The sequence below is a fragment of the Schistocerca serialis genome, chromosome 9, assembly GCF_023864345.2.
Source record: "Schistocerca serialis cubense isolate TAMUIC-IGC-003099 chromosome 9, iqSchSeri2.2, whole genome shotgun sequence".
Taxonomy (NCBI): Eukaryota; Metazoa; Arthropoda; class Insecta; order Orthoptera; family Acrididae; genus Schistocerca; species Schistocerca serialis.
Window position 1 is genome coordinate 257,318,695 of NC_064646.1, and position 11,594 is coordinate 257,330,288.

Below are 11,594 nucleotides of genomic sequence, written 5' to 3' on the forward strand. Positions count from 1 at the left end.
CGGAATTTACTGTGGGGAATTGTGAAATATTCGCGTTTCAGCTCCTATAGTCCCATGAAGTTCCGTGAGATGGCGGCGCTATACGTAGCCTTCAAAATGAAGATGTAAAAAAGGTGCAGAGAGCTGTCATTGAGTTTCTTTCGACGGAAAACCTGAGCATCGCAGATATTCATAGGCGCTTGCAGAACGTCTACTGGGACCTGAAACAGAATAAAAACACGGTAACTCATTGGGGGAGGCGTCTATCACCGTCGGAACAAGATCGAGCAAACCTGTCCGATCACCTACGTGCCGGCGCCCCGCACAGCTGCGACTCCTGCGACGTTGGAACATGTGGACACTCTCATTCGAGATGATCAGCGGATCACCACCAAAACCCTCGCTGCTCAATTGGATAGCGCTGATATACTCGTCCCCCAATTGGGCTACTCAACGGTGTGTCCCCGCTGGGATTTTTGCCACCTAATGGGAGATCATAAAATATAATGAAGGACGGCATTGTTTGCTCGTTACGAGGCTGATCGTGCAAATTTTTTGTCGAAAATCGTCGTAGGTGATGTAATAAGGGTTCATTACCTCGAACCGTTAAAAAAAAAAAGAAGTCAATCCGTGGAGTCATCCACACCAACTCTGCTCAGAAGAAGAAGTTCAGATTCGCATCCTCCTGTGAAGTCATGGTGACGGTCTTCTGGGACTTTGAAGGGGTTATTCTGTTTCATGTTCTGCCTCACGGTGCAATGACCAACTCTGAAGTGTATTGTGCAACCCACAGCAAACTGAAGTGTGTTCTCCGCCACAAACGTGCAAACGAACTTCTCAATGACACCGCAAGGGATCATATAAGTGCGCTCGCTGGGAAGATTTCACAAAACTTCATTGGACTGAGCTTCCTCATCCAGCCTGCAGCCCAGATCTCGCACCTTCCGACATCCATCTCTTTTGCTCAACGGAGGATGCGCTCCCCAGGAAGCAGTACGTGGATGATAGGCAGGTTACTGATGCAGCAAGACGTTGGCTTCGAAGTCGACCATTGTGGGCGTAGAGGCCCTACCAGTCTCACTGAAAGAAGATTATGTCGAAAAATAGGGTTTTGTAGCCAAAAGAGTGAGAATAATGTGGTGTATGGGAAACCTGAGCAAAACCAACCCCTCCTTCGAAGTTTCCTTACCGCGCCACGTACCCAAGACGGCACCAGGCGGCCTTCAAACTCGTTGTGGGATGTGGTCATCACGTTTTGGGTCTTCAATGTATATTAGCAAATTTTCACAGACTTATCTATAAATCAAAGTGACCGCCTTTAATGGTCTGATTCTTACGTATATCCCTTAAAACTGGTGGTGTCATTGCACCATTGCTTCCGCCTGCGTCAGCTGTAGGCCCGGACCTCACGCCAGATTGGCAGCCGCTCTCAAACAATGGAGCAAACGAACCGCGAAGGACCACCGTGTCCCACGGACGACCGGCGGAGGTGCTGGCAGTGACCAATGCAGGTCGCGTGCGGAGGCGCCCAACGTGCAGACCAATGCAGCGGCTGCTCGCCGGCACTTCATTTGCAAATAATGCCGGAGCGTGGACACAACCGACCTGCCGCTTGGAACCGACTGCTGGACAAGGGCCAAGAATCCGGCGCTGTAGGGCGCGCGGATCTGTAAATAGACAAGGAAGACTGCGATTTAAAAGCTTGTCCCGGTTGTTAGATGTGTAGCAAAGCAATGTTGGACAATGACGGAGAAGGAAAAGGACGGTGGCCTTCGGGTTGACCCTGTAGCATGCCCCTAAACATATTTTTGAGGAAATAAATAGACAATAGTCCGAAAGTGAACCGTTACAAATCTGGTCGTAGGAGGGAAGTTAGTGTCGAATGAAACATTTTGCAGCACGGATTTTTTGCTTTCATGACTTTCGGTTCGCACCACTGGGATGAGCGAGAATAGCTGACTGACAAATATAGTTTTGCTGATGACTTCAACGTAGCATTTAACGACGACGTGTTCGCTTGAAGTTTCCACATTAGTTGAACAACTTTCAGTGATCCGTCTTTTGCTTTCTGAAAGTGAAAAACAGGCGAAAATATTTTCTGCAATGTTTTTACGGTACGCTGAAGCGCCGAAATTTTTAGAAGTGGATACAAGAGTTCAAAAAACGGCCGGACCTCAGTGACTGTTGATCACTGTCCTGACCGGACGGTTGAAGTCTCAACTTCTTCCCATGAATCCCGCAGTGTCTAAATTATCCGTGAAGACCGGCGTGTTACATCTGAGCATGTAGCAAAAACAGTTTCAGAAAGTGCTGGTACAGTTTATAACGTTATCACAGACAAGGTCAAGTACAGAAAAACAAGTGCAAGGTGGGTTCCGATAGATTTAACGCAAGAACACAAGGAAACATGACTGAAGGTGTATACAGGCTTGACAGAACAACGTGTAAGGAAAGGTGATCATTTTATATTTTATAAACAAGGTTTTAACGGGTGATGGAACTTAGGTTCACCATTTTGAACCAGAGTCCAAAAGGCAAAGCACAGAATGGAAGCACACCAGCTCACCTGCCCGAGAGAAACTCAGAATGCAAACATCAGTACGAAAAGTAATGTTGACCGTCTTTCCGGATGCCCAGGATTTCGTGTTTTGTGCTTATTTGGAAGGTAAGGTACCATAAACAGTGCATACTGCTCAGACTTAATAATTAACAAAGCAGTGAGAGAAAAACCTCCCGGATGTCACAGAAGTGGCATGATATTGCTGCACGACAATGCTCGCTCTCACGCCGCCCAGCTGATCCATTAGAAAAATGGTTTGGGAGACGCCTTATCCTCCCTGCAGTCGAGATATGCTTCCCTTGGATTTTCATTTGTTTGGTCCACTCAACGAGACATTACGAGGAAAAACGTTCAGCGGTGATGAGGAGGTCAAAGAATTTGACTGAAAGTGGCTCTAAAAACAAGATATAAACTTATTTGCATCAGTTACAAAAAGACTAGTTCATCGTTGGGAGAAGTGTAGTAATATTAGTGGAGATTATATTGAGAAGCAGTGAAAGACTTAGTTCACAAAAATACACAGTTCTTTTTCTATATCTTTGTCTCTTCAATCACTGAATGTTCCACCCGTAGGAAATACGAAAAGACTAAGTGAAGTGGGAGAGGAGGGGGAGGGGAGGGGTCAGTGAAGTGAAATAGGAAGTAAAATAAGGATTTCTGATCAGACGAGTGAAGCATAATATTAGCAGTGGCAGAAACTGGTGTAACAAGAGTAGTATTGGTCATGAATAGGTAGGTAGGGCAAAGGGTGCGTTACTGTGAACACTTAGTGACACGGTTACTCTCATCACAATCGACAGCTAACCATAGCCAATGATAATCAGGTATACACGCCGACTTCACAAGCAAAAGACGAAGAATTTTAGGGGAGGTATATGTAGACATAGGTATATGTAGACATTGTATGTGTGTTACAGTATGTAGGACACGAAAATCTAATAAACATTACTGAATGGAATGTTGTGGTAGGGTAAGGAATGAAGACACCGTTACGAGGGAATATGGGGTCGCAGTAGGAATGAGAGAGGAGAGACTAATTGAGTTATGAATTAAAGCACAGCTAGTAATAGCAAATTCTTTATTCAAAAATAGCAAGAGGAGAAGCTATACTTGGGAAAGGCTTGGCGACAAGGAATATTCCACATGGATTATATATTGGTTAGAAAGAGATTCCGAAATATGTATTTGGATTGTAAGGCGTACTCAGGAGCAGATAAAGACAAGCATCACAGTTTCATAGTGTTGAAGAGTAAACAAATGTCTAAGAGAATCGTCCGGAAGAATCTATATTAAGCGAAATGGCATACTGAAGCATTGAGGAATGATGAGATGCGTTTGAAGTTTTCTAGAGCTGTAGATATCGCTATAATGAATCTCTAAGAAGGGTAATGGCAGAAATTGGACTGAAGAATATTGGTAAAAGGGAAAAAATGGGAAGGTGTCTTGTTTAACATAATAAATTCTTCAACTGTGTGACGAAAGAAGGAAATATAAAAATGTTCAAGGAAAGACAGGATTACAGCAATGTAAGTCACTTAGGAATCAAATAAACACGAAGTGCAGGGAAGCAAAGACGGAACGGCTACAGGAAAAAGTGACAGAAAAATAAATAGTTGTTGGAAGAATCGTCGTAAGGAGTGATTCAGCAACAGAAAAGTAAAAACAGCCTTCAATGAAATTAGAAACAAAGACTCAACATTAAGAGTGCAAGTGGAAACCATTGTTAAACGCAGAGAACGGATAGGTGGAGTGAGTGCATTGAAGATCACTACGAGGGGTGAGGAACTGTCTGGTGTGAGAAATGAGAGTTGATATGGAAGACAAAGAGGATCTAGTTTTAGACTCAGAGCTAACAAAACTTTGGATGACTCGCGATTACGTAAACGGAAGGCAATAGTTACCGTTCGTTCGTAATTTCTAAAATCAGTGGGGAAGCGACTAATTGTTTTGTGGAATTTATGAGTCTGGACACAAACCATCAGAGTTGCTGATAAATGTCATCCACACAAAACCGAAGATATCAAGGATATATAAGTAGGAGAACTATTGCACAATCAGCTTAACAGTTTATATATCAAAGCTGCTGACAAGAATAATATACAGAAGAATAGAAAAGCATATTGAAGTCAAAACGTGAAAGTACCAGAGAAGCAGTTCTGATAATTCAATTGGTAATGTAAGCAGGACTTAAGGCATCAAAACACTCCAACAGGATTTATCGACCCAGAAAAAGTGTTTGATAATATAAGATAATACTGGATGTTCGAAATTCTATCAGAAATATGAGTAAGCTGTAGGAAAAATAAGAACCAAGATGGAACAAAAAGAATAAAAGAGTGCAAGACAAGAAGTATCCAAATTTAAAAAATTGGGAGGCAGGGTTGTAGCCTTTCTCTCCAATCGCCCGTACTTTTCGAGCTGTTCGCCTAAGGAGAAATGAAGGAAATTAAAGATGCAAGAGTGGGATTAAAAGTCAGGGGGTACGGATATCAGTGATAAGATTCGGTGATGACATTATCATCCTCAGTGGAAATGGGAAAGATTACAAAACCTGTTGAGTGAAACGGGATAACAACTACAGAACATCGACTGACAGTAAATCATAGAAAGGTGAAAGTAATGAGTAGCAGAAATGATGCTAACCTTCAACTTAATATCAAAATTAGGAAACACATAGTAGACGAAATGAAGCAGTCTTGCTACCTTGGAGGTAAAATAGCACATGACAGCAGAAATGATGACAAGGAGGACGTAAGAAGTAAATTAGCACAGGCAAAAATAGGCTTTGCAGACCAAAATAAGCCTTCCAGTGTGAAACATAGCTTCATTAGAGGAAGAATTTTTTGATAATCTACAACTAGAACCCAGCACTGTATGGTAGTGAGCGCCGGAGGAGAAGAGAATCGAAGAGTTTGAGATATGGTGCTACAGAAGGATGTCGGAAATTGGGTGCACTGATAAGGACTGAGGTGGTCTTCACCAGAATCGACGAAGAAAGAAACATATAAGAAACACTAACAAGAAGAAGTAATATGACGATAGACTATGTCCTGGGAATAATTGGGGAGTAAAATCTGCACACGAAAATAGAGATCAGAATATATTCAGCAAAAAACCGAGGACGTAGTGTGCAAGTGGTGCTCTGGGACTAAAAGGGTGGCATAGGATATGAAGCCGTGGCGGGCCGCATCGAAACAGGCAGAAGACTGATGTTCCATAAAAATTTTTGACGTGTAATTGCATAAATTCGGCTTCTTCTAATATTTCGGCTGAATACCGTCCAGCCTTCTTCAGAGTGAGCCGAGGTGACTAACGTTCCAGCATTTGCTTCGTCCTTTTACACCCGAGGACCGAACCACTGCGTATGCGGCCAAAGATACACAAGGCGCCAGAGACGTCGATAGGCGGCAAAGAGGTGTAACATAAGCATGCAAATTACATCTATGGATGCACAGTCGTTCCACTCTGTGATATCGGTGAGTCATGGAGAGCTGCACCGTCGCGACGTCTTTGTGATTTAATTACAGAAATTGCCATGATTTATCCAAGCTGAAACCTCTTCTCCATCAATTAAATTCGTGGCCAACCGAATTTCAGTTGCTCCTTTCACTACACCCGTCTCTTACAACCTAATAAATCTACGGTGGCGGGGCACTGTATTAACACTGGGCACTCTATTGTATACAATAATGTCGAAATTTTAGCCTCGACTTCATCTTTCTGGGACTCAGTAGTGAAAGAAGCAAATAAAATTCGGTTGGCGACGTATTTAATTAATAGAGATGGCAGCTTAAGCTTGTACAAATCATGAAATCCGACAATTTCTGTACTTAAATCACAAAGACGTCGCGACGGTGCTGTTCTCCGTTGCATCGATATCACCGTGTGGAACGACTGCGCAGTCATAGATTTAATTTTCATGCATATACTACACCTCTTTGCCGCCTGTCAACGTCTCTGGCGCCTTGTGTATCTTTGGCTGCATAAGCAGTGGTTCGGTCCTCCGGTATAAAAGGACAGAAGAAGTGCTGGAGCGTTAGTCACCTCGGCTCACTCTGAAGATGGCTAGACAGTAGTCAGCCGAAATATTAGAAGAAGAAGCTGAATTTATGCTGCTGCACGTCCGAAATTTTGTGGAACAGTCTTTACGCGGCGAAAACATGAAGATGCAGAAGACTGATGATTCGTGCGAAACTCAGCTTGCCCATTTCTCATACGGTATCTTGTGAACCGTGGATGAAAGGCAAGAGGCAGTTTCCCACATTCCTAGATTGCCGGGAAGCGTTTGACACAGTGTCGACAGCAGACTGTTAACGAAAGTGCGAGCATACGGATTAGGTTCCTAGGTATACGAGTATATAGCCTACCGTGAAGTAAGTTACCGAAAATTTATACCCCGATATGATATAATCAGTGCAACGACAGTCTTGTGCATGCTCGATCACGGATTTATTCTCTGGTATTATTCGTTGTTCGATTCCCGACGTAAAAAACGAAAAATTTCATGTTTGATGAGTTAGAGTGTCAAGAATAATAAAACGTCTACCTCGTGCTGGGTGAGGCAATCGGTGTTCGTAGTCTTATTTTAAGCATCGGAAGATCTCCTGTACCTTATTTTGATAATTATTAGCGTTTCAGTCGTTACAGAATCTGCTTTAGGAGACGACCTGATATATCAGTCTACCTAATTTCAGACAAGCTGACTATACAGTACAGTGGGCGTTGGAAGAGCTGCTGTTTACTGCTAAAGAAAAGGCAGTTTATTACACTTCCAGTTAACTTCAAAGACAATTAAAACATTATGGGGAATAACTCACGTGCCTTGCTGAAAAGAACGATAACTATTATGTGCCTTGTCTGCTACGCTTTCAGTTCGTGAGTACCCCCTGTGCTGACGAAGAAAAGTTCGTCTTGTTCGCTGACACTCTGGACCCTGAGATGCAGGGTGCCTCCATGAACCTAGTGGCTACAGAATTAGTAATACTAAATCCCCACATGACATATAATGGATAATTAAAGGAATGACCGTAACTAGTAAGTTATGATGGTGCGCACGCTAGTACAAAAGATGATCACATGTCTACTAAATCAAAATCAGTGATCCTTCAATAACACAAGGAAAACAGTGTCGACACAAGCAACAAGCACTTTAACGCCATAGAGTGCAATGAAATGACGCAAGAAATGACACAAGAAATGACACAATAAATGACACAGCATTAAAAACGAAAAAAACGTAATCTGCACTGATGACGCACAACATTATGACCACCTACTTAAAAGCGCGTTGGTCTACTTCTGGAACGCAATTCAGCATTGAATCTGCTTACATGGATTCGACAAGTACTTGACAGGTTTCCAGAGGTTTGTGGCACCTGATGCCTATGCACAGGTCACACAATTCCCATAATTTACGTTGGTTAACTGGTTCGTTTGGGGAGTAACTACGGGGTCTTCAGTCCCTCTTTCCTCCTTCAGTCTAGAGTAAAAAAAAAGTCCACAAAGGAATCGGGAAAGTAAAAGGCGTAAAACTAACGTCGAAGTACAGTGAAATACAAAACTACAGATGCTAACAGAAATGGAAAAACGTACACGAAAAGGAAAAAGTAGTGAAAGGTACTAAAATAATATAGCAGATGGTCTGGGCTGACTGATGGCAAAAACAAAAAGGCCAGCCAGCCACCCTGCAACACACGAATCTCAACTTTGAAATACAAAGTTAGAGGAACACAGGCAAAGAAAAGACGAAGGCGAACAAACAGCAAAGAAAGGGTGAGGAAGAGTTAAAATGGAGGGAGGATGGGGGCCTGGGAGAAGGCCAGACGCCCACCCTTAGATTGTGTGATAAAATGGATCTGAGCACTATGGGACTTAACATCTGAAGTCAACAATCCCGTAGTCTTAGAGCTACGAGGGTTATTCCAAAAGTAAGGTCCGATTCGCCGTAACTATTGAAATTTGGCGCCAATGACAAAACACGCATGCGCGCCGACTCCCGGCAAGCCTTGCGCGTCAAACGCCGCCATTCGGTTTGTTACTGTTGCTGAGTGTCACTTTACAATGTTTAAGACAATTGATCAGCCCGCCGATTGTGAAGTAAGGGCAGTGATACGGTTTTTGTCTGCAAGAAACAATTCAGCGGCGGAAATCCATCGGCAGATTACTGAAGTGTACGGTCCTAACATAATGAGCGACAGCAAAGTGCGCAAGTGGGTGCGAGCTTTTAATGAAGGACGGGATAATGTGCACGATGAACCACGGTGTGGCCGACCATCAGTGATTTCAGACGATTTGGTCAATGCGGTTGACAAAAAAATTCGTGAAGATCGCCGATTCACTATTACAGACGTAGACATGCATTTTCCGAATGTGAGTAGAACAACTTTGTACAGAATTGTGTCTGAACATTTGAAGTTTCACAAATTGTGTGCCCGTTGGGTTCCCCGGCTGCTTACTGAGCCCCAACGAATGAAAAGAATGGCTTTTGCTCTTGATTTTTTGGAGCGATATCATAAGGAAGGTGACAGTCTTTTAGACAATGTTGTCACAGGGGATGAGACATGGGTTTCTCACATCACTCCAGAGTCTAAACGTCAGTCAATGCAATGGCGTCACACGTCATCGCCAGTCAAGGTCAAGGCAAAGCAGACAATCTCAACACGTAAGGTTATGGCGACTGTGTTCTGGGATAGACGTGGAGTATTGTTAGTCGACTTTATGGAGAGAGGAACAACGATTAATAAAGCCGCCTACTGCGCTACCCTGACTAAACTTCGACGTGCAATCCAGAATAAGCGACGTGGTCTTTTGTCGTCTGGAATCTTGTTGTTGCATGACAATGCCAGACCCCACACTGCAAATGAAACGCAAGCTCTGATCAAGAAATTTGGATGGGAACAGATGGACCATCCTCCTTACAGTCCGGACCTGGCGCCAAGTGATTTCCACCTGTTCCGTTACTTAAAGGAGTTTCTCGGCGGCAAGCGCTTCGACACAGATGATGAAGTGAAAGAAGCAGTTAAGGACTGGTTATCGTCACAGGCGGCCGATTTCTATAACATGGGCATTCAAAAGCTTGTTGAACGATGTGACAAATGTTTAAATAAGTATGGAAGTTATGTAGAAAAATAGATAAAGATGTAAGGAATGTAAATAAAACAATTGTTTTGAAAAAACATTTTAGTTTTGATTTTATTTTTATAACCGGACCTTACTTTTGGAATAACCCTCGTACTTAAATCTAACTAAGGAAATCACACACATCCATGCCCGAGGCAGGTTTCGAAACTGTGGCTGTAGCAGCAGTGCGGTTCCGGACTGGAGCGCTAGACCACAACGGCTGGCGATTGTGTGATAAAAGCCCCCTCACGAATAAAACGTAAAACAACATCAGCCACTGAGACACTGTCTCCAAACGCCGTTGTCAGTGTGGAGGGAAGGTTAAAAGTCCGCGGCAGAGCAGCTAAGATTGGGAAGTCCAACAACATGTGGACGACAGTCATATGGGAGCCTCAGCGACACCGAGGAGGGTCCACGCTACGGAGGAGATGACCATGTGTTAGCCAAGCAAGGCCGATGGGGAGCCGCAAAGGACAACGGAGTACCTGCGAGAGCTCGCATGGGTGACCTCCACACATTCATGCGGTTGGTATGTGGGCGCGAGGGGGCGCCCGACAGCGACCCAGTTAGGTTTCATCGGATGTAGATAGCCGAATGGCATCAACTTGAGTTCACTATGATGCTCCTCTAACTATTGCAGCTCGATTCTGGCCTTGTGATACGGACAATTATCCTGCTGGAAGTTGGCGTCGCTGTTGAAGAAGACATCAAGCATTAGAGATTACATGTGGTCCCTGATAATGTTCACGTAATCCACAGTTGTCGTGGTGCCTTCGATTACTACCACAGGTCCTATGGAAGGTAGATGTCCCACCGACCTACGTCCATGCGCGCTGCATATTTCGAGCAACCGTTCGCCTGGACGACGGCATATCTGAACATCACCATCGGCCTGGTTTAGCAATAAACGGGATTCATCCGACCAGGCGACACGGTTCCATTGATCCATAGCCCAAACTCGATGATCCTGTGCCCACTGCAACCTTAACTGACGATACTGTTGGGTCCACATGGGAACATGTAGGGGTCCTCTTCTGCGGAACACCATGTTCAACACTGTGCGCTGAACGGTGTGCTCCAAAACACGTGTGCCTGCGCCAGCACTGTACTCTGTCGTCAGATCTGCCACAGATTGTAGCCTATCCTGCTTTATAGAGCGGGCAAGCCTCCGATCCGCACGATCGGTAGCCCTGTAAGTTCCAACTTGTCGCCCACTCGTGGTTTCAGGATTCTTCAATCAATTTCCATAGATGCTCACGACAGTAGCACGGTAACAGTCGGCCAGCTTCGCATTTTCGAGACGCTCTCTCCAAAGGACTGGGCCACAACAACCTGGCTTTTGTCGCTTAAGTCGGCGCGTATTTCTGCATTCGCGCCACTTATCGTCGCTATAATGATTCCGCATTTCCTCAGCGCCACCAGGCAGCGTACAGCCTCGCGGTGGACAGTGGTCATAATGTTTTGGCTCATCAGTGTACAATTTATCTGACATCTGTCGAGGAAAGAGGGCAATGGCCTTGCCGCAGTGAATACACCGGTTCCCGTCAGATCACCGAAGTTAAGCGCTGTCAGGTGTGGCTGGTACTTGGGTGGGTGACCATCCGGGCCGCCATGTGCTGTTGCCATTTTTCAGCGTGCACTCTGCCTCGTGATGCCAACTGAGGAGCTACTCGACCGGATAGTAGCGGCTCCGGTCACAGAAAACCATGATAACGACTGGTAGAGCGGGGTGGTGACCACACGCCCCTCCTATCCACATCCTCAGCTGAGGATGACAAGGCAGTCGGATGGTCCCGATGAGTGACTTGTGGCCTGAAGAAGGAGTGCTTTGTCGAGGAAAGATACATTTATCTCTCACATGACTCAACGATATGTACTTCTCCGACTTTAACTATTCAGATAAGTCATTAGTCGACTCAAAAAACACAAGAGGAAA

General features: G+C 44.5%; 1 pseudogene; it reads left to right on the forward strand.

Annotated features, from left to right (window-relative positions):
• The first annotated feature begins 11,165 nt into the window (after positions 1-11,165).
• On the forward strand, positions 11,166-11,283 carry LOC126420318 (5S ribosomal RNA; annotated as a pseudogene).
• Positions 11,284-11,594: the final 311 nt, after the last annotated feature.